Here is a 27081-nt window from a genome sequence, read left to right as displayed (position 1 = left end):
TAGGAAATGGATATTCTGCTTTACAGGACCTCTTTTTCCAGGAATAGTGAGGCTTTCATATTCTACTTCTCCTCCTGCCAAATAGTACACAGCTCTGAAATAAATGTCTATAGTGGAAAATTTGCTCACTCTGAAGAAATAGAATTGACCCTGTCTTTGACCCATACTCAGTTTGAATCTGTAATCTTATGCTTTATTCAGATTCATTTGTCAACCCAACAATAACCATTGTGAACAAAACCAATTAATAATTTTTATTCTATTTTTAAATGTCCATCTCCTACTTTTAGCTCTAGCTCTATATCCTATGCTCACTTTATTTTTTTAAGATTTATTTATTTATTTATTTATTTATTTGAAAGAGAGAGAGAGAGAGGCAGAGACACAGGCAGAGGGAGAAGCAGGCTCCATGCCTGATGTGGGACTCGATCCCAGGGCCTCCAGGATCATGCCCTGGGCTGAAGGTGCCGCTAAACCACTAAGCCACCAGGGCCGCCCGCCTATGCTCACTTTAAATAAGATTTTTCCCTCCCATAAATTATTTCTTGGAAAAGTTGTTTGGGCTTTTCTTGAGCTAGCTTCACCTGTGAATACATATGTAATACAAGTCATGATACAGTACATTCCCCTTATTCTTTTTTCTTCTTTCTTTGTCTCTCTGTCTTTATTTATTTATGTTTTAATGTCGAGATTCTGGTGACACATAATCCTCTTTTGTATGTCATCCCCTCTAAAGCTCATCATAAACTGATTTATGATACCAGTCTGACTTCTGGTACATCAAGTAAGTAAGCTGACCCAGGTTCAGTTTGTACCATGTCAAAATGCAATCATTAATTTTAGATGATGACTGGAGAAATCTAGCGTATGTAATAACTGTGGGTCCTATTTCTTGAAGCTTTCACAATCCAATCCTAAATCTCTCTAATTGGCATATTCAGTAGAACAAAAAGGAAAATTAAGGGCAGTATAAATGTATTCTCGGGGTTTTATGACATAAAACAATGTATGCTTTGTTACTAGACAGGTACTTTAAATCACGAACTTTGAAAATAAGAGTTTCTACATACAGTCACCTGACTTGAAAATTGGGAAAGGAGTTAAGGATTTATAATATTCTCTTTTAAATTTTAATCCCTAACCTTAGTAAGGGCTCCTAGAGTTGTTATATTTGAGCTTCACTTTTCGATTCCTCAGAAATGAGCTCTTAACTAAACGTGTAATGCTCAGAACCAACATTTTTCAGTGCCTCAAACTCCCTGGGTCCCGCTGGAACTCATATGCATCTTTCCAGGTCACTACAATGTCATTTGTAGTATGTACCAGAGAGCAGCTTAGCATCACAAAACATTTTGTCAATGATAAATAAAAATTTAACACTGAGCCTTGGTGAATTAAAGTCCAAAGAATTCATTGTAACCTAGCAAATATTTCAAAATATCAAATCTTTTAGCAAAACTCCTAAGGAAGAGCAGAATGGCTTATCTTTGTTTTCACCTCCCTGTCGTCCAACCTGCTGCCAGGGGTGACCACAAGATAAGAAATATCCAAATCCAAACCGAAAAGGTAGTGCTGGGGATAGGGATCCTCCTTTAAGTAGATCATCAGCCTAGTAGTCTCAAATGCAGACGAGTCCACCAGGCATCATAGCATTCGACCTCTGTTGGGAAACTTGTTCTGAGACAGTGCTTTATAGAAGAATTTAACAGAAAAATAAGACTTTGTAAAATAAAATAAACAAAGGACATGATAGTTTTCAGGCTTCATTTTTAATATTAGGGTTTTCTTCTTCGTTTTCAATCATTTTACTATATTTAAAGGAATATTTAGCTTAGGCTCAGTATTGGAAACTGAAGGACTGATGCTTTTGCTGAAAAAAATAAGACACTTTGTAATGAAATACTAAATACCATGCCTGAGGCCAGTGCCTCTAAAAACTGGATTCCGGGGGTTCCTGGGTGACTCAGATGGTTAAGCCTCTGCGTTCAGCTTAGGTCATGATCTCAGGGTGCTGGAATTGAGCCCACATCAGGCTCCCTGCTCAGTGGGGAGTCTGCTTCTCCCTCTCCCTCAGCCTCTCCCCCTGTTTGTGTTCTATCTCTCAATGAATAAATAAAATCTTTAAGAAACAAAATTAAAAACTGGATGCACACATATCTCCTGGGGATCTTGTTAAAAGGCAGATTTTGACTGAATAGGTCAGGAGCAATGCCTGAGATTCTGCATCTCCCCTAAGTTCCAAGACGGTGCTAATTCTGCTGGTCCTTGAACCCCAGTATGAGTAGAAAGGGTTCAGGAGATAGGAAGCAAGAAGCAGACATCCCCACTAAGAGACCACCAGTCCTTCCAGCAAGGGTCAATACTGTCACCATTTTGGTGGAAAACAAGAAGACTTAGCTGGTAGTCATTGCCTAAGATGTGGATCCCATCAAGCTGGCAGTCTTCCCACCTGCCCTGTGTCATCAGATGAGGGTTCCCTCTGCATTATCAAGAAAAAGGTCAGGCTGGGGCATCTGGTCCATGGGAAGGTTTGCACCACCATTGCCTTCACACAGGTTAACTCTGGAGAAAAAGGAGCTCTGGCTAAGCTAGCTGAAGCTATCACAACCAATTATAATGACAAATATAAGATCTGCCGTCACTGGGGAGGCAAAGTCCTGAGTCCAAAATCAGTGGCTCACAATGCCCAGCTGGAAAAGGCAAAGGCTGAAGAAGTTGTTGCAAAGCTAGTCTAAGTGTATACATAGAGTTTTCTCTACATAGAAGTAATAAAGATTCTCTTACGAAAAAAAAAAGTAAAATTTTCAGAATTTTCAGATAGAGTGAGTCTTGCAAGTAAAATACAAATGTTTGCTTCCATGTGAAATCAGTCATAATTTAATTGTGATCCCCGAGTAGAATCCAAAAGTAATCCTCATTCTTGTTTGTATAGTAGAGACTTCATGACATAGTGCGTGGATACACTAACAAAATATGTAGACACTGAAAATTCATCTTGGGAATTTTTGTAAATGCTTAAGATACTTACGTATCTGCAGCTTTTAATGTGTACTCTAGGTTTAATTGATAGAAACAGTCTTAAGATGACCACTGACAGGAAAGATGAGAAGGAAAGATAGAAAATTTAAGCTGGGTTTTTGTTTTTTGGGTTTTGTTTTGTTTTTATTTTTTATTTTGTTTTTGTTTGAGATGTTCAAAATGAGGTTGCCAGAACATTTGCTTTTCCATGAATGATTTAAATCACCGAAAAAGAGCCTTGAGACATACCTAAAATAAGAATTTAAGAGATGAAGTCTGGAAGCTAGCCCCATCCACCAATATTGTTTCTATCCTCAGAGAAGAATTTGTAATGCTTCTGAGCAAGCTGACTAGTATCCTATACCACCAGAAATATCAGGAAGTTTGTGTTAAAAACTTAGTGATCATTTTTCACACAAGTTTACTCATCTTTTACTCTCAGTGACAGTGAATTGTGGGGAGAGAAGAAGGCATGAGTCAGGACTGTTTTTTAATTTTTCTTGGTTTAAAAAAGAAATCTAATGGATGAGTAAATAGATAGAAAAGATTTTTATTACAACACCTGCAGGAAAAAATTCCTTTCCATAAATTATTTTGTATATTGTATGAAGACCTAATGTAAATTTTCACATTCAAATCCACTGAGACTTCATCTATTTACTATTTATTGTATAACTCACCACACAAAATGTTTTATTTTTAACATAAATGTTCTTTATTATCATAATGATGAAGTCCCAGCATGCAAGATTTATTGAGATTATTTTTAGTAATATGATGTGAGCTATACCAGTTTTTTCCTGGAAGAGCAGCAGCCAGCACTACTAGATTTCCACTCTCATCTTGGCTCATTATACAATATCAGGCAAGTTACTTAACTTCCATAGACCTCAACCTCCTCATGTGAAACTGAATTTATAAACCATACAACTACTATATCTCTTTAAGTTCATAGAAATAACATTACAGATGTACAAAAAAAAAAAACCAAAACAAACTATAAATGACCCAGGGTATTTGCCTAAATATTTCTTTGTAATCAAGCAGGTATCCATGATATTAGCACCAAGCTCAGGAAAGATCAAAGAATGATCAATGAATATAGTTCAGTGTCCCTGTGAACTTACATGCAATTCAATCATTCATCCAATGTATGAGGACCTATAATCTGCTAAACATATGAAGCCCCAAATTTTATGCGTTCGCTTCTGATATATGTTGCTTAAATCAATTCTGATATATGTTGACTTTCAAAAGTGACCCTATTGCTGACATTGCTCTTCTGAACAATGGTAATTATTCTTTTGAATGCTAATAAGTACAAGCAGGAAAATAGATATGAAAATAAAGATTAGTTTTTTTACATTATATTGTATATTTTGGTGTTCTGAGATAGAAACCTCCTTGGATGCCCACTTTCAAAGGGATTCCTGAGAAATCAGTGGGCTGTTTACTTGTCCAGTTTACTCATCTGGTTTATGTGCAATTACTCTAAGTTAAACTCTGTCACATTATCAAAACAAAAACTTAGATACTATTAGGATAAACTTGATCATTTTAATGTTTCAATTTAACAAATGAGAGAAACAAAAAGGGCTAGTAAAAACTATTTGAAGAAGCAAGTCCAAATATGGTAATTCACAGTTCAAAGGAGAAGGTGTCTATCATCTCTCAAGAGCCAGCAGACCACAAAATAATCACATTAAAGCTGAATGCAAGCACTGGGAGAAATGATGCCAGTAAAAGGCTCTTTATGTTACAGAATCTGGTATTTGTCAGAGATAAGGAAAGAAGCTGAGCCTTTTCTGGATGAGTCTTGGAATAAAATAAAATGAGAGGTTATGCTAAGTATAAAACTAGGTATTTACAAAGACTTTTCCCCTTTAGATCTTCAGAGATATTTAAGTCTTAAGAAATATCGGCATCGCTTTTAAATACCTAATCCAGGTTAGATAACAAATTGTTATCTAGAGAGCGTTTAGAACACCATGCATTTAAAGTGAGTACTTTAGCTTCATGACTCAGTAGAGATTCCTAGGTTCAAATCATAGCTGTTCCATTTATGGGTTGGATGGCATTTATTAAGCTTCTTAAAGGTACTCTGTTCAATTGCTTCTGCACCTACATCATTAACTGCTGTAAGTATTGAGTGAGATGATATGCTCATAAACCCTTAGACCACTGTGGTATATAGAAACAGTCAGTTTATGTTGATTTTCATAACTTGCAAGAAAAAGCTACAGATTTCTTTCTGTTGAAGGCAAATTTAAGTGTGAATAGCAAGCTTGTCTATGGAACAAGAATGATTCTGTTCTATAGTGCCCTTTATTTAAAAAAAAATAGAAATAACAATCACCAACCACTGACTCTTTAAAAATAAGTGGGATTTATACCGTACATACATGCATATGTGCATATATGTGTATGTTTGGATGTGTGTGTGTGTGTGTGTGTGTGTGTGTACATGCTGCCTGGGAAATTGGATTTCTTATATCTATTAACTTTTCCAAAATGTCACAGCCTAGTCAGGTGCTATGCCTGCAAATAGCATTCAACATATATTTACAGAATTTATTTATTTTTTTTACATTTCAAATAACTGTTACTGCTTTTTCTACTTGCAAATAAATTGTAATAATCCATTGGCTTAGTGAATTGAGCTGTTATAAGGGACTCTGGGGCTTCGTGTCAAGTAGCAACATGAACCCACATATAACTAAGCTCGTCAATGAATTTAAGGTATTTGACTATTGAATGAGCCTATAGATCACCCATTATCCACATCACAATATGGTTTTCTCTTTCTCCATTCTTCCTTGGAAATGCAGTAACTCTGTGTATCAGTGTATCTTGTATGTGAGTAGAAAAATGGCTCCCAAAGAAAGCTGATTGCTAATCTAGACCTGTGCTGTCCAACAAAATAGCCACTAGCCCCAGAGCACTTGAATTGTGGCTAATCCATGTAAGATGTGCTGTAAGTGTAAAATGCAGAGATTTCCAATACTTGGTATGAGCAAATGTGAAAAATATCTCATTATTAATTTTTATTAAGATTACATGTATGTGGTAATATTTTGCATATATTGAGTTAAATAAAATATATTATTAAAATTAATTTCACCTGGGGGCACCTGGCTGGCTTAGTCGGTGGAGTGTGCAGCTCTTGATCTTCAGGTTATGGGTTTGAGCCCCACGTTGGGTGTAGAGATTACTTAAAAATAAAATCATAAAAAAATAATTTTACCTGGTATTTAAAAAACTTTTCATAATGTGGCTTTTAGAAAATGTAAAACTATGCATATGGTTCCCGTTCATGGTTCATATTATATTTCTATAGAAAAGCATTGATCTAGATGAAGTGACAAGAAAGAAAACAGCTAAGAAAATAATTCTTAGAAAAATGATAAATAGTATGATATTTAAAGTGATAAATAATATTAAATTCTATGAATAAGTCCATCATAGTCGACAATATGCTTGTGTTCAGGAAAAAAAAGATTTTGGAATATTTCATATAGTGTTCCAGTAAGTGCAAAATTATTCACCAAGTGTGAATTAAAACTTTAGCAAACTGAAGCTGTTAATGGAATTCAGATTCTAGGAAAGGCAAGAAAACTGAAAACATTTCTATAAAGTGATGAGATAAAAGCAGCAATGACAATATTTATATCAGTAAATTTTCTAAGGAAAATGTATCTTGTGGTGATATTAGTGAATTTGGGTATTTGAGAAGATCCTAGATGCATTTGAATGTCAACGATATAATGTGGTTTTCTCCAGTTATTTTTTAAATTCAATAACCTTTTTTTAACCTCAAGACATCAAAGTTTAGAATACAGTAGTCCCCTCTTATCTGTGGGGGATATGTTCCAAAGATGCCCAGTGGATGCCGCAAGCCTTAGATAGTACAATACCCTACATCTGCTGTTTTTCCTATAATACATACCTACAATGAAGTTTAATTCATAAATTGGGAACAGTAAGAGGTGAACAACAATAACTAATAATAAAATAGAGCAATTATGACAACGTATGGTAATAAAAGTTACATGAATGTGGTCCCTCTAAGTATATTATTGTACTCTGCTCCCCCTTCTTCTTGTGATGATGTGAGATGATAAAATGCCTATGTGACGGGGTGAAGTGAGTTGAATCTTGCGAGCATTGTGACGTAGCGTTAGGCTACTACTGACCTTCTGGTGATGTGCCAGAAGAGGAATCCTCTGCTTCCGGACTGTGGTTGGCCACAGGTAACTGAAACTGCAGAAGGAGAAACCACGAGTAAGGGAGGGGCTACTGGGGGCTGCTGTATTTCATTAACTCTTTCAAGGTTGTGCAGCAACGTTGAGCCATAATAGGAATTCACACCTGTGTGATTCCCAAGCTCATGTGACAAAATGTATCCGTGAGACATTGGTCCCTGGAACTACTCTGCAAAATAATGCTTTTATGCTCACATAGTTTTCAGAAAAGTCTGCATATTCTGTTACCCTGTGGAACATTATCCATTCCTTAGCATATTAAAGGCACTGGGAAGTGCTGAAAATCTATCAAACTTTATTACATTTTTTTCTCAAACTTATTTTACCACAGGACACCTCTTCCCCTTCAGATGCATTTATATATCACATATCATCACCTGTATATACTGGAACTCATCTAGAGACCATGACTTGGAAATGCTGAAATATATATTATCTGTCATTGTTGATTTTTATTATTTACCACAAGTGAAAATGACTTAGAGAAAATATAAAATATTTAGGAAAATATATCATGTGATATTCAGATGGCTCACTTCTAACTTGATCAGAGAATCAAACCTTGGATTTAAAAATATACGTGGATGCATTTCTTCTTATACCTGGGGTGTGTAATCCAGAGAGATTCAAAGAAAGCTATATCTAGACTCATCACTGTCTAGGAGTCTGTTTTCAGTAGATGTAGAGTAAGGTTTGCTTCTTACACTCGCGCCCTCCCTCTGCCCTCTCCCCGCACCCGGGCGCCTTCCCCACCCCCTTCAGGCACCCCTGCTCCTCACCCCACCCTCTCCGCACACCCCTACGCCTTCCCCTACTCTCGGCCTGCACCCCTGCGCCTTCCGCCCCCCCCCCCCACCGCTTCCCCACATCCCACTCTCCACACACCCTGGTCCCTCCGTGCACCTCACTTTCTCCCGGCCTCTGCTGCATGCTCCTGCCCTCACCCCTTCCCCCCAAGCCCGGGTCCTGCCCGGCACCTCACCCCGGGGTGGTGGCGCAGGCCTAGTGGGCTGGGTGGCGGTTCCCTGGCGTGAACTCGTGGTCCCCTCTATTTGTCAACCCCGATTTAGTCGGATCTCTTTAAAAAAAAACCCCGTATGGCTCCGCGGCCATGAAGGTGAAGATCAAGTGCTGGAACGGCGTGGCTACTTGGCTCTGGGTGGCCAACGACGAGAACTGTGGCATCTGCCGGATGACCTTTAATGGCTGCTGCCCGGACTGCAAGGTGCCGGGCGATGACTGCCCCCTGGTGTGGGGCCAGTGCTCCCACTGCTTCCACATGCACTGCATCCTCAAGTGGCTCAACGCGCAGCAGGTGCAGCAGCACTGTCCCATGTGCCGCCAGGAGTGGAAGTTCAAGGAGTGAGGCCACCCTGTGCCAGCACCCGCCCCATCCCCGCCGCCCACTGGCCCGCCGCCCACTCCCCTGGCGACAGCCCCTCCGGTGGCGGTGGGGACACACTTGAAACAAGGACTGGAGCTGTATTTGTTTTCCTTCAGATTGTGACACTTTTATCCAATAAGTAAAACTCATTAAATTGTCTGAACCTTGAAAAGGTTTCTTCTACACTTCTAAGTAAGAACTTGGGATTTGGAGAAGCACTGACAACAACAAATACATCACTGCCAGCAGAAATGTAATGGCCACACACACACAGTTGATATGGTTACCTAACGGACAAAAGTTTCATAATCTATTCTCTAGTTTACATTATTTTTTTATTTTATTACTCTTTTCCATTATTGTGCTAAAAATGCCATCAAGGATCATGAAAACAGACTGTCGTCAAGAGTTCCTACAGCATTGAGAAATTGAGTTCAAGCGAGAAGCAAAACCTTGTTACTTCGCTATTCTATATTTGGAAATTGAGCATTTCTCAGAGGCATGTCTGCTCCAGGACCTCAGAAGCTGCATACTTACCTTGGAGTTCCTGATTAGTATCCTAATCACACTCCTGTCCTCTCTACCTGATTTGGATTATCTTGGGTTCAAAACCTGCTCCTCCAGCTTCCTCCCAGAAAGAAATAATTTAGGAACATGAACTCAGTGGTAACAGGTTTCAAGAGCTAATGACATGCATTCTTCCAACCCTGCTTCGCCAGGCATTCTCTTGAGATAACCAGCTCCTTTAGATTCAACACTTCAACGAATCCTAAAATACACTAAACAAGGGTATGAGATTATTGAGCCCTTGGTTTTCTTGTGCAAAATGTAGTTCACAGAGAAGACTGTTTTCACCAAGCCATAGGCTATTATATAACACCTTTGCACTCATGAAAGACTGATTGAGAACCTAAATGCTAGCTTTGGGTCCTGTTTGTACTGCGCCATAAAGCCTTGAAACCTTATCTTTGTCTGAGTGAAGTGAGACTATTTTTCTCTTTCCTCGTCAGCTTGCAGATTTTTTTGTGAGAGTCAAATGAGATTTGTTTGTGAAATAACATAGGAGTATAAAGTCTTACCATGCGATGCAACATTTACTGGTGGGCATCATAGATTATGGAACCTTAAAGAATCCTTGAGAGATTGTCTTAAACATTCACATGAAATCATATATGAAACCAATGGTTCTCCTGATTTCTAACATGTGAAATTTCCCACATCTCTTCCTCATAACATCCCTCCCCACTACCAAAGAAAAGTAGTTTACGGTAATGTGTTGTGTTACCATGAATGAGGATGGGAGTGGAGGTGGTAGGTAGTAGAGTCCACAAGATGGAGGATTCTCATGCCATTCCTAGATTTAAGCAAATCATCCTAAGCAAATCTCCATGCCCTCTCAGAATTCCCTAAAAATCACTTTGGAGGCAGGAAAAAAAATGACTTAATGAAATCATTTTGATTGTTCTAGTAGAATCGTGTGGGTATCCTACTGAGTTCTAGACTAGTCCTAGAGAGGCATAGTCCTGGTCTCTGGAGTCAGACCAGGTTGGTTGATTCCTTCACTTAGTAGCTGTGAACCCTCTCTCTGCATCAGTGTCCCCACATGTAAATGGAAATAATAGTAGTACCCAACTTAGAAGGTTTCTGTGGGAATTAGTGAGGTAGTAGTATAAAATGCTTAATATAGTGCCTGTCGTATAGTAAGTACCCCATAAACATTAGATGTTTACTACTTCGGCTACTACTGTTTGCAACCATCACCATTAAAGTGGGGGATTTATGAATGTCCTTCACTTGTACTAATTCCTTTTAAAAGTACTAGTTCCATTAAGAGAATATAAAAGGACTAATAATAATAGCAAACGCCAATAGGCTTCTGGCTACTAAGTTCCACTCTGGCAAAACTGCAACTTGTTTTAAAATGTTCTTTATATTATAAAAATGAATAGAGAATGAATAATGGCTATGACCTCTTTTTTTTGGCAAACCAACACTTCCGTATTCAGAATTGAGAAAAGTTTATATAGGAGATATGTTTTTTTCAAGATACTGTTTAAAAAACAAAATAATTAACTTTGGCTCATCTCAAGATACTACTCACCAAGTCTATGATTATACTTGAAGAGAGTGACTTCGATTCTAAGGGTCCTAAATCTCTTATATTTCATTTTTTATTCAAATAATGGTAGTCCACCATAACTTCTGAAGTCATGCTCAGTTCACACCTATGAACAAATGAAATTCGTGCTTTTCTCTCTACTCTTCAGAATATTAAAGTTAATTTTCTTGATGAGTAGAAGTACACTTTTAACACCATTTTAGAATTTAAAAAATTACCTTAGTAACAGTATTGCTTGAATATGTAAGTTTAACATAATTCCTATGGAATGTATTAAATACAGTCAGCAAGCATCAGGAAAATATATAGCATAAGTAATACAAAACTTAACATAGACTGCATGTCTTCATACTTCAAGGATTCTTCATACTTCACTTCAAATACCTTATAAAGATTAGCTACATCTTAAGGATGGAGAAAATGAGGCTCTTAAAACCTATAAACCTTAATGAATCTAGTCATGGATGTACTTGCCTCAAATAAATGCAACTTACTCTAAAAATAATTGGGAGATAACTGTCAACTAGTACTCTTTTATTTTTACAAAAGGGAAGACATTTCACTTTAATAGTGTCTTTCTGGGTGATATCTCAATGTAGGACATTCTAGAGTCCCACTCCAACTTAGGCTGCTAATCTTTAAAGATAAGATTCCTGTTGTTCTAGATCTATATATTTAAAATATATCCAATTTATTGTCCCCACATTGTTTTTAATTTTTAATAGAGCTACTTGTGGAACTAATACAATGTTAATGTACCAGTGTCTGAAATAAAATTCCAAGGAAGAGCTTTCAGTAATGGACCAGATTACTGGAACAAGCAGGATTGAGGATTAGTTTTTGGTTGACTTTGTAAAACATCCTCTGTGAAAATAAAACACTGCCATTCACAAATATCACACCTTAATATTTTGGCCATAATACATGAAAACTAACAGTGGACAATTTAAAAAGCATGCATGTTTGATTTACCAAGGAATTGGGCCGGTGGTGGGGTGGGGGCAAGTTTAACAGAGAGCCTGATACAGGCAGCTTGCTCTTGACATCCCTTCTCCCTTAGTCCTTCTTCCCATCTCGTGCCCCCTGCACACCCCCTACGTCCTCAAAGCTGGAGCTCTTCTTCTTCCTATATTCCCCTCAGCAGAACCTGCTCATGGTAAATTGTAAAAAATGAAGGAGACTTAAAAGTGTAAATAAGTCATTAGACACAAATTAGTGCTTTTTTTTCTCTCAGGAGCATTTGCATTCTGACATGTACTGAGCATTGAGTAAACAGACTAAATCCCTAATGGGGCTGCATCCTGTGTCAGGCACACAGAGCTTCTCTGTGGGCAGCAGGCTTGGCGGCCACGCCAGATAATCATCTACTACTAAGGCTGATACGCTGGAGATGGAGAAACACAGGAAGGAGAAAAGGCCAAGAAAATGAACAAGAAGGAATGAGATTTCGATGTATTAAGTCCATTCTATAGGCCTGGCCTTGTGCCGGGGATTTTGAGTGGTAATTTGACAACCTCACAACAGTTCCGAGAGGTGGGCATTATTGTTACACATGTACCTTTTGTTAACAGCTCTGAGAGCAGAAGTCATGTGGGTAAGACGCTTGCTCAAGGTCATGGCTCCTAAGTAGCTAGGTAGCTAAGGTTTGAACCCGGGTGCCTCGCTCTGCAATTCAACTCTTATTACCTATACCTACTTCTAACAACAACCACCAAACACACGCTTCCAAAACTACAATAATAGGGATAAAGAGAAATAATCCAAATATAGTTCCGTTGAGGTTACTGATGGAGAGGCAAAAAGAAATGTAAGGTTTTTTTTTTCCTTCCCTCCAAGACTTCCCTCTGAGGATCACTTTCCCCGGCTGTCTGGCTTTGTGAAATTATACCTTCCCTGGTGGCTGGGAGCTGAGCCTGCCCTTCTTTCAAGGGCAGCTTAAAGTTCATGGCATGGTGTATTTGAAGCTTGTGGGTACCAATTCCAGGCAGCAAGACACTACTTTCAGAAACTAAATTAGCTTTCTTCAGAGTCACAGCAAAAAGCAGTACAACAAAATTGATTACCTTAAGATGCCTCCCCAGTTATTTTATTGCTTCTTGAGCCAATTTGTCCTCCCAGTGGTGTCACTATTACAGAAGCCGGTTTATTCTGCATTCTCATTTTATGAATAGGAATCATCTTAATAGAGTCATATGCATCTAGTCTAGACCATTTTTCTCAGAGTTACAGAGGTGGGGAAAATCCCAAACCCTACTTATTCCAAATGGCAGGTGATGGCTTAAGAATTTATTATTGGAATCTTTTGAACTATTTGTATTGTTTATGTGAGTATCGCATTGATTGTAAGGCTGCTTCTATCTGTTCATTAACAAGGGTATGGGAAGCTTATGATAAAACCACGGCAGTCTGCTACTCATCTAACTTTTCCTGTTTCTACCTTCAGGCATTTCCCCGCTTACACAGAAAGGTATATTCTAGACAAGCAATTCTTATTTTATCCCTAAGAGGGAGACATTTATAATGGTACCACAGAATCTTTAAAAGGAAAAAAAAAGCCATCATTAGTATTCTCCTTGTGTCTTTATTTTACAATGATCTTAGGGTAAAAATGATGAATGTGTGTTATATGGTTCAACTCCATGTATAGTCACTAAGCATTGACCTTCCCTCTCCCCCTTATAAGGGCAAAAAGTATATATTTCTTGAGTAATAAAGATTATTAGCCATCACCATGACCCTGGGCAAGACCATGAAAAATATGCAATTCTTTACCTTCCTCTTTTGTTCCAGAGTCTGGGCACTTTCTAAACTTCACAGGTTTCTCCTCTGCAAAAGGGGTGTTTTACTGCCTGAAGACTCCTAACTGTTGCTGTTATTCAGGGCTAATTCACATGCTCTAAGCCCAGGAAGGCAATCTGAGCCCTTTACTACCGATAAATGTATAGAGCACTTACATTATATTATCCTGGCCTGGGTTGGGCTCTAAGAAAACATTGGTGAATAAAACAGGCATGGTTTCTGCCCTCACAAGCCTGACAAATGAGTAGGGAAGACAAACACTACTCATCATACCAAAATTAAATACATAATCAGATAAAGTGCATTAAAGGAGAAATAAAAAGCAAAGCCCAACAGATTCTATAAAGAGGAGAACGGATTAATATGGGAGTAGAAAATCAAAGCTTGTGGGACGAAATAATATAAAAGCTGAGAAATGAAAGGTGAATAGGAGCTAGTCAAGTGTTTTAGAAAGGGGGAAAAACACGTACCAGCAACATTTCAAGAAAAGGAGGGACGAGTCAGATGATTTTCATTATTTTGACTAAAGAGTGACTGGTTTATTTCTTCAATAGATGATATGCATACAATGTAATGTAATAAGAAGAATCTCATTTCAAAGAATGAAGAGGTGAGGAGAGGCCCTCATTAATGTCATATGCCCATGTTAGGATATCTCCCCTCCCTCTCCTGGTAAACCTCAATGGTGGTACCAAGGAGTTGATGGGAAGCACTGATTTTCCCAATGTGCTCACAACTAACACAATCACGTAAATACCTTGCACCCAGTCCTTACTATGCAAGGGTCCTCACTATGGACCCTTCCTTTCTCATTAATGAGAAGGGAAAGGACCCTCATTAATGAGAAGGGAAGGGAAGCTATGAAGGGATAGCTTCAAGGAAAGTTCTCCAGGTCAGCTCCTCCCCTTTGTTTCCCCTAATCCCTCACATTGAGCTGCTTCTGTTGGTCTTACAAGGCTATCAGACCTATGGAGACAAGGTACTATTCAATTTGAAACAACTCAGAGACATAATAATGATTCTGTGCACTTTATGTGTAAATTTAGTCCTTAAAAGAGAGCCCTATAATTAGCACTAAACATATGAGGGTATCTATTCTTCAGATAAGCAACAGTATGATTTGTTAGCTTTGGTTCAGCATACACAAGACCTGCAGGTTTAACAATTTGCATACATCCTTCAATAATATATAGTTTTACTTCTAATACCTTATAAACACCATTTTGTGTTTCTTCATGAGATTCCTGCCCTGGGGTTTCAGGATGTGTGTAAAAAACAATTAAGGTATTAAAGATAAATATCCCCACCAGAAATACTCTTAACAGGTTATTTAGTAAAAAATCTTGAATCCAGCAGATCAAGGAAAAGCTCCCCAAGGAGTCTTTAATTAGAACTCTTTAGAACTTGGTAGAACTGGAACCTAAATTTCTCCATAAAAATGAACAATGCCTCAGGTCACATAAATTAAAAAAAATCTGAACTCTGAATCAGCAACCTAACAGCTGATTTTAATTGTTCTAATAATGAGCTCAAGAGAGGCACACTCAGCTTCTTGAATTCCTTTTACAAATGAAGGATATTCTTGTCGGCTATGGATCACAATTAGGAGGGTTTTTTTTTTTTTTAAGTACTCACCATGCCCAGAATGGAGCCCAACATGGGTCTTGAGCTCATGACCCTGAGATCAAGACCTGAGCTGAAGTTAAGAGTCAGATGCTTAAATGACTGGGCCGCCCAGGCACCCCCACAATTATGAGGTATTCTACACAGGGAATGTAAAAACAAAACAGAACAGGCGCAAACAGAAAGACAACAAAATTCTATACCATTCTGTGCCTCCTTCACTAATGAGCAGGTGATAATAATCCTTATGTGAAGGCTATCAATGAATAACTCACAAAAATCCCTGCTTTCCATCTCATTTTTAACTTTTTCCTTGCTTAAAATATGTAAAAAAAAATATATATAGTAATAATCCCTGAGGGAAAAGGAAGAGGATAACAGAGATACCCTTATTAGTGAGCGACTTATGTGAAAACAGCCAGCTCACTTTCCCTTGCCTCCTTTTGACCTAACAAATTGGATTTGTGGGTTTGTAACTGGATTTTGACTAGGAAGCACATTCTGTGGCCAAGGAAGAGTTTTTCTTTGTGGAAAAACTTGAACTGTCAACTTTGTTGCCGTAGTTTTAAATATTTTTGGCTGTAAATAACAAGATACCTGGACCTATAATGGCTTGAACAGATAGGGGTTACTTCTTGATGAAGTCGCCACTGGAGGCATTTCAGTTGTTGTATGATGTTAGCACCAAGTACAGAAGGCTAATGTCTATGCGGTTTTCTTGGTTTTTCCTTCACGACTGCATGATGCTACTGCAGCTACAGACAACACATTGGTGTTACATGAGGTGATAAGGAGAAGGGAGAGGAGAAGGGAGAGGACTGAGGAGGAGGGATAGCTCTAGTTGTTTCTATTCCATTTATTAGAAACACAAAAGCCTTCCTTAAAGCCCTTGAAAGATTTCAGCTTATAGCTCATTAGCCAGAACCATACCATATGGCCATCTCTACTGGGAAGGAAATTGGAAAGTTAATATTTATTCTCTAGTCTCTATAATAAGTGCAGCAAGGATGATTGGGAGATGGAAAAGGCTATATGAACAAGACTATCAGAGGTGGCCACGTTTGCTCCATATTCAGATCATGCTTTCAAAGCCTTAAGTTAATTTGTTAAGCTTTCTCAAAGACAGGAAGATAGGTAAGAATGAAAATCTTCAGGCCAAATGCAGAGTAAACCTTGGAAAGAATGACATACAATGGAAAATCAACTAGAAATGATCAAAAAGTGCCTTAACCTCAAATCCTCTGAAACTTTGGGGTAAGCCAGTCAGTAATGGATCCTAAGGCTCTCTAACCCATAATGTTGATCATAAGAGTATTTCTTCCAGTTTTCACAGATAACACCAAAAAATTTTGGTAAAGCATATAAATTTACACAAATAAATGTATAGATATAAAATTAACAATCTGTAATTGTTTAAAGTGAAAAATCTAAAAAAAAATAAAAATAAAAATAAAGTGAAAAATCTGTTATTTTCAGGAGAAAAATAATCACCCAAAATAACCATTGGTGTCTCTTAATCATCAAGCCATGACTTTTGCCATTTCTATAGGATGAACACAAGAATAAATAATAATTGTTTGGGATATTTTAAGCATTTATTCAGCACCTATGATGCAACAAGTTTTCTGTTAAAGGAGTAGTTAGGATTTGGGGAGTGAGGAAACTGGAAGACAATGATAAATAAAATGGGAGGAGGTTGAACAGATGGGTTGTGGCTCAAGGAACTGGGAACAATTATTCTTTGGAAGGGTATATAAGAGATTGAGAAAGTTATGCTAAAGAATACTAGCATTCAATTAGAGTCTTGCAGAATGACACCATTTTTGGAAAAATGTAAGTGGAAGCCACAGAAGTAAGATAGAGGTCTGTGTGTCAGTAATTCAGAGTAGCTGTGTTTTAATGGAGTCATAGGAAAGAAAACTTAAAAACAGAAATTTGGATTGTACAAGGCCTTCAATGAGGAAATAGAGAAATTAACATGAGGCAGAGAGGCCTTGGATTCTGCAGAGTGATGCTTTGTTTAAAGATTTGTCTGTGGCTGTGGAACAGTTTTTCTAAAGTCTATCAAAATGGTTCTAGGAAAAAAATATTAGTGTAGTCCTCCCTAAGCCATGGTTTCCATTACCACAGTCAACCACAGTCCAGAAGCAGATGATCCTGCTTCTGACGTATCATCATAAGGTCATTAGTAGCCTAACAATGCCTATGTCATTGCTGCATCTCATGACCTAGGCATTTTATCATCTCACGTGATCACAAGAGGAAGAAAGTGAGTACAGTACAATAAGATATTTTGAGAGAGGGGATCCCTGGGTGACTCAGTGGTTTGGCGCCTGCCTTTGGCCCAGGGTGTGATCCTGGAGTCCTGGGATCAAGTCCCACATCGGACTCCTTGCATGGGCCCTGCTTCTCCCTCTGCCTGTGTCTTTGCCTCTCTCTCTCTCTGCATGTCTCATGAATAAATGAATAAAATCTTTAAAAATGTATATTTTGAGAGAGAGATAAAGATTACATTCACATAATTTTTATTTACAAGCATTATACCAAGTATATTGTTATATAATTTTTCTATTTTATTATTATTTTTGTTCATTTCTTACTATGCCTGATTTTTAAACTAAATGTTATGATAGGTATGCATGTATAGAAAAAAATAGTATATATAGGATTCAGTACCTAGGGGTCTTGTAACATATCTCCCATGGATAAGGGGGAACTACAATACTCTAGGATGAGAGCATGTGCCATAGGAAACATGAGTGTTACAGATTGAATTGTGTTCTCCCTAAATTCATGTTGAGGTCCTAACTTCAGTACCTCAGAATGTGACTATATTTGGAGATAGGGCCTTTAAAAACATGATTAAGTTTTTAAAAATAAGGTCATATGCATGGTCCCTAACCCAGCATAACTGGTATCCTTATAAGAAGAGATTAGAACACAAGCAGACACAGAAAGACTTTATAAAGACAAAGGGAGATGACTATCTGCAAGACCAGGAGAGAGGCCTCTAGAAGAAACCAGTCTACCTACACTTCCATCTTGTCCTTCTATCTCCAGAACTGTGAGAAAATAAATTTCTGTTATGTAAGCCACAGAGTCTATAGTATTTGTTATAGTGGCCCTAGCAAACTAATAGAATGACAAAATATTATTTTTGTTAAAAACAACAACAACAACAAAAACAAAAAGAGAGTAATGAGATAAATTAAGTTCGTGGAAGTAGAACTAGAAAGAAGGAAGTTTCTGGACATATTGTATAGGTAAAACATCTTTGAAATTCACAACTAATGCAGTGCGGCATGGAGATTAAAGGTCAGTCATGATTGAGCTGTAAAGACTGGGAAATGGGCAAGTCCAAAAGGACGGCGGCTTGGTGGAAGAAAAGGATGGATATGGTTTCAGCTGTGTTTTCATTCAGAAGGTGCTAGATAAGGTAGAGACATCCATCAAGAAGTCAGTAATGTGTGTCAGACATTAAGAAACTGATGAGGTGGCCAAACCAGTATTGAATATAAACAAAGTGCCAGAGCCTGAACCACCAAAAAGATGAAACTTATAGTTCTTTTTATTTAAATTTTTAAAGATTTCTATTCATTTATTCGTGAGAGACACAAAGAGGGGGGGGCAGAGAAAGAAGCAAAGGGAGAAGGAGGCTCCATGCAGGGAGCCCGATGGGGGACTCGATCCCAGGACTCCAGGATCACACCCTAAGCCAAAGGCAGACACTCAACTGCTGAGCCACCCAAGTGTCCCTACAGTTCCTTTTAAATAGCTGAAACCATAGGACTAAATTTCTTTATATATCATTTCAGTGACAAAATTATTTTAAAACCAAATAAACTAAGAGACCTTATCTTTCTGATGTCTAATGCTCAAAATTTCTTTTGAAGAAGAAAAAGCCTAAAGTTTTTGTGTTTTGATCATTCTACACAGAGGTAAGACCAAAAAGGCAAATATTCATGGGAAGGTAAGATGATGATTTGAGTTCATACAAGTATGAATATGTGAGATCAGATTCTTCTCGAGAACAGATTTTAACTGTCATTAGTGGGGAATGGGAGAGCATGGAGGCATGTTCCCCCTCCTTCTACAGAGAAAATGATGCAAGAGAAGGTGCCATGAGTACCACACAGAAGAGGTTGCCTGGGGCCAGTTTGGAGACAGCATCCAAATCATCTCAAAATAGCGAAAGGATCATATTTCCCCTACTAAAGGAAAGTTGGCTTTGATTATATATTTCATTTCTGTGCCATATTTTGCTTAAACCCTACTCATTGGGGAAAATCAAGAATTTAGAATTAGCTTTCCGAGTCAAGAGAGTGTTCCCTCTCTTGAGTTACTGAAATGTCCTACTGGTTCCCAAGAGTAAAGCTTAGCTGACGTGCTTGCATGAATTGTTTATATTATTCATTAATTAATGTGACGAACATATTAAAAATAGGACTCCTAGTTTTCATCCTCAGGGCTTACACATAATAGCAACAACCTTTAGCAAAGTACTGCATTATTTATTTATAGAATGGTTTTGACTCATTTAATAATAGTCTGTAATTAATTTGTAGATTACTTTTTGACTTTGTGCAATTTAGTTATTATGTTCCTGCAAACAAAAATGTTTTTTCTATTATTTAATACTGATCAATTCCTCTTGCTGTGTTTAACACCATTGTGTCTGTAGATAAAGAAAAATGTTAGTGTGGTTACAATGACCCAAACTTCTGAGAGAGCTATTTATTTTATAAATATTTTGTAATAATTACTGTGTTTCAGGCAAGGCTGTAGATATTGAGGGGAAGATTCTGAATAAGCAGAAAATGTATAATTTCCTTTAGATGTTTTACAATCTTTAATATTCTTGTTTAACCCTTAAAGGTTTATGTTCAAATCATAGGAGGAAGGACCCGAATCAAAGAACACAAGATGATCAAAGAACTTTAGAACCATCTTGTTTTGTCCCTGGATGAATACAGATATGCTCAATTTTATCCATTCAATACCTAAAGTCTTACCATGATAGTTAATCCAAATCTTGGACCTTCAGACATTACACTGTGTTTCATGATAAAAGATTAACCTGGCTTTAGTACAATTCATTGTCAAGATATATTTAAGTATTTCAGTAAGTATTTAGACAAAAGAGAGAAACCTGATCAGGCAATGTAATTTCTAGAACAATTTCTTTATGAAGCAAGCATTCTGATTAGATTGAACTGGGGCCTTAGAAATGGTTTATGTCAATGCTTTTCTCTAGGGGAGGTTTCTTGAGGTAGGACCCCATGAAAACCTTGGCATGGTACTCTGCCGTATTTGTCTGATCTTGGGACTCTGCATCAACAATGCTGGTGTAACAGTTGTCAAATTAGATAAACAGCCCAAGACTTTCCTTTCCAGTAGGTATAGTCTCATGGAAAATCACCTTTGAATCCAACAAATGGAATGATGCCCCTGGGTGTAGCCAGTGGGAAAATCCTAAAGGAAGTCCCGGACTAGTCATTCTTCTCAGCATTCAAAATGGCCTTGTTTTAGAGGAAGATATAGTCAATGATTCACCTATTGACAGAGAGCTGCCTGGGGAAAATGGGGCCCGGCCACAGTATAAGGGCAGCAAGATCTGCTGAGCGGATGAGCTGCCCCTTTGGATCCTTCCAGGCCTCCAGTTGGCTCAGGTGAAAAGCTCAGTCTTGGGAGCTGCCAGAAAGTGTCTGGCAAAGAGCCCACCTTTTTTTCTCAAGTGCAAATATTCAACTGACTCGATTCCTCAAAGAGCTATGCGCTGGTAAAAGTGACTTCATTGTTGACCTTTAATAGCCCTCAGGTAATGAGGTAATGGATGTGAAAGTGATTTTTGAAATCACTGTGCAAATAAAAAAATACTTTTAGTCATTATTTCAGTATCTGAGGAAAACCTAAAACTAAAGAAACCTGCAGTTGTTTTCTTTCTTTTCTTTTCTTTCTTTCTTTCTTTCTTTCTTTCTTTCTTTCTTTCTTTCTTTCTTTCTCTTTCTCTTTCTTTTCTTTTCTCTTTTCTTTTTTCTTTTCTTTTGTTTTGTTTTCTTTTCTTTTCTTTTCTTTCTTCTTTCTTTCCTTACCAAGGTCCTTCATGAGATAGCTTTGTTTTACTATCTACGGCAAGCATCGAGAAAGTGTAGCTCATCTAGGCTGTCAATTTGTGAAGTAAATATTGAAGTTGCTTTCCTTTGTTCTACACCATGCCCTTGTGAGACTTCCATCCCCTGATGTGCATGTGGGAAATCTATACTATTTCTCAAACAATGTGAGACAAATGGTAGCTAGGTTAGCCTAGTGTTTAAAGCATCGTAGAATGAATCCCTAAATAGCAGCTACACGTGTGTAAGACCCATATGCCAACACCATTCTAATGTTTTACATATATAGGTACTTTATTCTTAACAATAAACATGCGAGGTAGGTACTATTTTTTACCCCCATTTTACAGATGTGAAAAGTAAAGAATAGAGAGATGAAGTGGTATGTTCCAAATCACACAGTTGGTAAATGGCAGAGTCAGACCTCAGATCTTACTGGTCTGTCTCCAGAGTCTACACAGTTAACTGCTGTACCACATGCTTTTTAATACTGTTTTATGATTATTGTGTCATTTCTAAGAATAGGTGTAATGTGTTTTGTTATTTATGTTTTTTTCTTTGTCTTTCCCTTTGTATCTAGGACCTCATGTAATATTGCCAGGTTTTAGCTCATAAGAGAGTTCTCTGATGATCATACATAAAGTAGTTTACATTTGTAGAGCATGTATGTATGTTAAGTGTTTCTCCTTAAAATTATCTCATCTGATCCCCTCATTAGTCTTTAGAATGAATAGGGCTTTTTCCTCATTTTGCAAATGAAGAAACATCAGAAAGATTAAACAGTTTGTTCAGTTTCTCATCCAAGTGTGTAGGAATTCTAAGACCAGAAATCAGATTTCCTGGCTCTTGATCTACAGAACTTTTTCCAGAATGTCATACTGTTCCCCCATTTCTTTGTCTTATAGTTTGAAAAAAATGAGTAGTTTAAGAATCCCAGTAAAACGGGCGATGCTTTTGAAAAACATTTAGAGTAATTTTAGATAATTTTAGTTCTCACTAAAGGAGAAGGTGAAACACATTATATTAACTGCGGACTAGGTTAAGTAAGTGCATGTAGCTTGGTTCTGGTTTCTTAATTTTCATCTTTTGGCTGGCTAATGTGTACACCTTGATAGGACAAGTCTCAAGTGCTCTCTTGCTTTCTGCTTTGCTTTTTTAAGGGAACTCATTTGCACTTGTTTATCATCTCCTTTCACTCAATCCCAGAAGCTGTGTGCTAATTATTGACCCAGGCAAGCGTCAAAGAGGACAAAGGCAGATAAAATTGAAGTGCTCTTTATGTAGAATCAAAATGTATTTTCCATTTTTCAGAAGGAACAAGGCATTTTTAGCTGTGGGTTCACAAACCATTCACTTGTATGAGCACTTGAGTTTCTGCTAAGAATCATAACTCAGTTTTTCAAAAAAGTGTTTTGATATTTCATTTATAGCCAGTTTCTTGGAGTATCGGTGTGTGTGTGTGTGTATGTGTGTGTGTAATTTTTGCTTTCTGTATTAACATGTAAGAAAGAGCAGCATAATAATGTATTTATTCATTCCATCAATATTTCTCAGAGTTACCAAGAATGAAGAATAGTGCTAAATATAGTAGGAAATATTTATTTATTTTTTAAAAAGATTTATTTATTTATTTATGATAGACACAGAGAGAGAGAGAGGCAGAGACACAGGCAGAGGGAGAAGCAGGCTCCATGCAGGCCCCATCCCAGGATTCCAGGATCGCGTCCTGGGCCAAAGGCAGGCGCCAAACCACTGAGCCACCCAGGGATCCCCCTAGTAGGAAATGTTTAGATGTAAAATTACCTTATTATAGGACCTGACACATGATCAATGCTCCAGAAATACTTGTTAAACTGAAGTGGGCTATCCCATGAACTGTATCCCCCCACCCCCACTGTGTTATCTATTCAGGAAATTATGAAAATCAGAAAGGAATTTAAGAATCATCTCATATAGCCCTTTTGTTTTAAGAGATGAAGCAGAGAAGACCCAGGCAAATTATATGAATTTCCCAAGAATAGACATCTATTTAGGGGGATACTCTTTTCATCATCATGATGTGTTTTAGAGATTACACCTATGTCAGTGTCTACAGCATCATGGGAGAGGAGCTGATGAATGTCCTAGAAAAAGTATTACCTAATGAAAACAGAGTGCATGCTGCAACTTTAATATTTTAGTAGCCACTTTTCTGCCAGGTGACATTTCTCAAGGCTTCTGGATTTGCTACAATATGATTCCTGTGATCATTTCATACTCAGCTTTTTAAAGGACTGTCACAGTTTCATTTTATATTCTGGCCCAGGGGATAAATCAGTAGACTTTTATAGCCTTTTCCTCAAACGCTCTGATTCTCTACATGGTACCACATTAATAATGTCTTCCTTTTCAGTTGTCATCAGGCCATGAAGCCTTCCAAGATTTTTTTTGTAATTCTTAGTTCTTTTACAGCTCCTATATACAAGAATGAATTGTTATTAGTACCAGTGCAGTGAGGAAGATTGACAAGTGTGTTAGTTAGAATCTTTGTACCTGTAACAGAAAACTGTAACTCAACTGGCTTAAAATATAAGCAACCCTCAAATGGGAAGCTCAAGTCACTGTAAGTAATTCAATGACATTATCAAAGGCCTGAGTCCTGTCCACCATTAGTTTCTGCCATCCTCAAGTACTGGTAATTTATTTTTTTATTTTTTTGGCTTATTCCTCCATGATCTCAAGTGTCTGTCACAGCTGTAGCTATCAAATTCAGATAACTATGAGAGGTAAAAAAAAAAAAAACAAACAAGAAAGGATATTCTTTTCTTTAAGTCTTTTAAGATGGAAACACATGTTTTCTAAACAGACTTCCTATGTCTGACTTCTCTTCAACATCTCATTGTTCAGAATTGTATCCCATGTCCTCACCACAGAAATGGTACCTTCATGATTAGTTAGGACAGTCGGATTTCCCTCATGGGTTCTGGAACTGAGACTCACCTTCTTATAAGTAAGTGCAGTGATGTGTGGATATTTGAATTTTGTATTAAGGGTCTAGTTGGAAGGAGAAATGGCTCTTGATGAGACCCCCTGTAGAGTCAGCCCCAAGGTAATCAGAAATCAGGATAATAAGTGCTAGGGGAATCATCTAAGTCCAGGATGCAATAGAAACACACAAGGAAGGCACCTAGCTAGGCTTATGGGAGCAAAGGAGAGTCAGTGATCTTCTAAGGAAATTACTGACCTAAGATAAAAAGGACACAAGAAGATAACCAAGACAATGGTGATGGGAGGAGAAAGAGGATATCAGAATATCACGTGCAAGTGACTGGGGATAAGAGAGAAAGTAGTGGGTTTATGAGATGCAGAAAATTCAGTTTGCTTAACATAGAACATACTGGAGGGGTGACATCAATAAGAAATCAGACTAGAGAAGCATACTCAGCTAAGTAATAAAAGGTGTAATAAGTCATATAAAAATATATACTTCATTTTACTATGGTGAGGAGCCAGTGAAAGATTTTAAGTAGAAATGACATAATCAGATTTGCACTCAAAAAAAAAAAAAAGAAAGAAAGAAAGAAAAGAAAAGAAAAATCTCTTTGGCTGCTGTAGGAAATTGCTTATATATGATTAAGAGTGGAGGTAGGGAGAGATGAGAATCAATTACAATAATCCCAGGGAAAAAATGGTGATGCGGCTGCAGAGAGGCAGATAGAGTTAATTGGTATTTAGGAGTTCTGACTAAACAAGACTTGGTTAATAGGAGATGAGAGGAGTGGAGATCTGTAATTACTCAGATTTTTGCCATGGCATCTAGGAAGCCTATTCTGTCTGAAATTCAAGAAAGATATTCCTGTTCTTAGGGTACTTTCGAGTGCTAAGGGGTGTGTTCACCAGTAAATGATGTAGACCATGCTAGAGGTACTATATAATTTGTTGATGGAGGTGCTAAGTAAAACAAGAGACAGATATGGTTTAGAGAAAGAAATGCTTCTTCCCAAGTGGTAAAAGAATGGGAGAATCTGAAATTAGACAAATGGGAATTGTAGAGGGATGGGAACACTGCACTCTCCATGAGGCATGGCAATTCACTGGGTTGCTAGGGCAAGTTCAAATGGGTACAATAAAATGCAGTTTGTATTGGTCACAACACCCGGGATACCAAGAAAAAAAATTATATGTATTACCTGTAATGATCTTTATCGCAAGGTGTGTTAGTTAGCTATAGATACAGTAATGCTACATAACAACCAGCTGTAAAATATCAGTAGCATGTAACAATAAAGCATTTGTGTCTTGCTCATGGGTCTGCTTGTGGGCTGGGGTGACGCTGCTTCAGGCTGCAGGCTATCTTCATGTTTGTTTTTGTGTTTCTCCTTCTTGAATCAAGAGTCTCCCAGGGTCTGTTCTTCTCATGGCCGAGTTGAGAACTCCCAGGGTGACAAGTAGAAATACTTTATAACATGTAAGGCCTCCATTTGAAATAAGCAGTATCACTTGTGCCCACATTCTGTTGGTTGGAACATGTAATATGGCCAAGCTTGATATCATTCAGAGTTGGCAGGAGAGGGGGAGAGCAGGGAAGGCAATAGATAATTGGCTGAAAAATAATTTGCTGAATAATAATCTAATCTGTGACACAAGGATAGATAGAAACTTGAGATGTCATGGGATTTGACCCATCTGCCCCACAGTTCCTGAAACACCAGGGTTCTCAACTAGGGAGTATACATTTGGCTTCTTAGACAATAATCAGGAGAGGAACCAAATTTGAGTGACCTCCCTTTTTTGCCCTATACTAATGCCTTCCAAAGGGATGACAGGGACACATAACTGCTCATTGAGCTGATTAATTATTGGTCAGAATCAGAACCAGATACTTCACGAGTATCTCATGGTAATGATTAGTTTTGCTTAGTTTCATGCAACAGTATCAGTCTATTCCTCTAGGACTAGTTAGAGGCTAATGTTAACCTCCTCCACAACACCACACGTGAGTGAAAAGAACTAAAACAATGATTTTATTATTTTCCTTAATATGTAATTTTTGGACTACTTCTAAAAATCTAGCACATTTCGGAAAACCAAGCTAGACCTTGTGCTGATTATTATACTAGTAATGTGTTTTAATTATCTCTCAGAAAATATGTGGCCTATGGATATAACATAATTTTCCCATCACGGCATAGCTCAGTTGCATATGTTAGACTTGACAGACTTCCTCAAACTATGCTATCTCTAAATCTCTCCTTAACTGCTGCCTAAGAAAGAGATTTTAGCCATTTTTTAGTTTCTACATTGAAGATACGTGACTACAATTGCATTAATTGATCCATGAATTCTCGAGCCCAAATAGTCTCATGGTACTTAAGTAGAACTTCTATGTGTGTGTCCTGTTTTTAGAATATCATCTTTAATATGGATATGCCAGGGGAGTTCACTTCTTGTTTCTCTCTACTTCCCAAATTTCACTGAACACCTTTCTCAATTCATTCTATGCTGCTAGCAATGAACAGTGACTCAAGAAGACCACATACAGTGAAAAAAAAGTAGTTTCTTTCCAAGTATAGCTCTCTCCTGAGGTTCCTTTTCATACCAATGAGACAGTAATATGTGATTTCTTCTCTTCTCTCCATCCCATAGACATTTCAGAGCACAGCTCTGGCTTTTTGATTATTTTTCCATTGCAGACTCTTCTTGATGTTGGAGGACTTATATAGAGAGAGACGAAAGAACAGGGGAAACATGAGAATAAGAAGATGACCAAGAGGGCATATTTAAAAA

At 37.7% G+C, this 27081-nt stretch overlaps 1 protein-coding gene and 1 pseudogene across 32 annotated transcripts in view; both read left to right on the top strand.

Annotated features, from left to right (window-relative positions):
• Positions 1–27081, top strand: part of PDE4D (phosphodiesterase 4D) — a 1410178-nt gene that overhangs the window by 1075554 nt on the left and 307543 nt on the right. The gene's annotated exons all lie outside the window — the stretch shown is intronic.
• Positions 7168–8836, top strand: LOC112935335 (anaphase-promoting complex subunit 11 pseudogene; annotated as a pseudogene).

Source organism: Vulpes vulpes, chromosome 2 (genome assembly GCF_048418805.1).
Source record: "Vulpes vulpes isolate BD-2025 chromosome 2, VulVul3, whole genome shotgun sequence".
Lineage (NCBI taxonomy): Eukaryota > Metazoa > Chordata > Mammalia > Carnivora > Canidae > Vulpes > Vulpes vulpes.
Note: the sequence above shows the minus strand (reverse complement) of the source record. Positions and strands in the feature narration are given on the sequence as shown.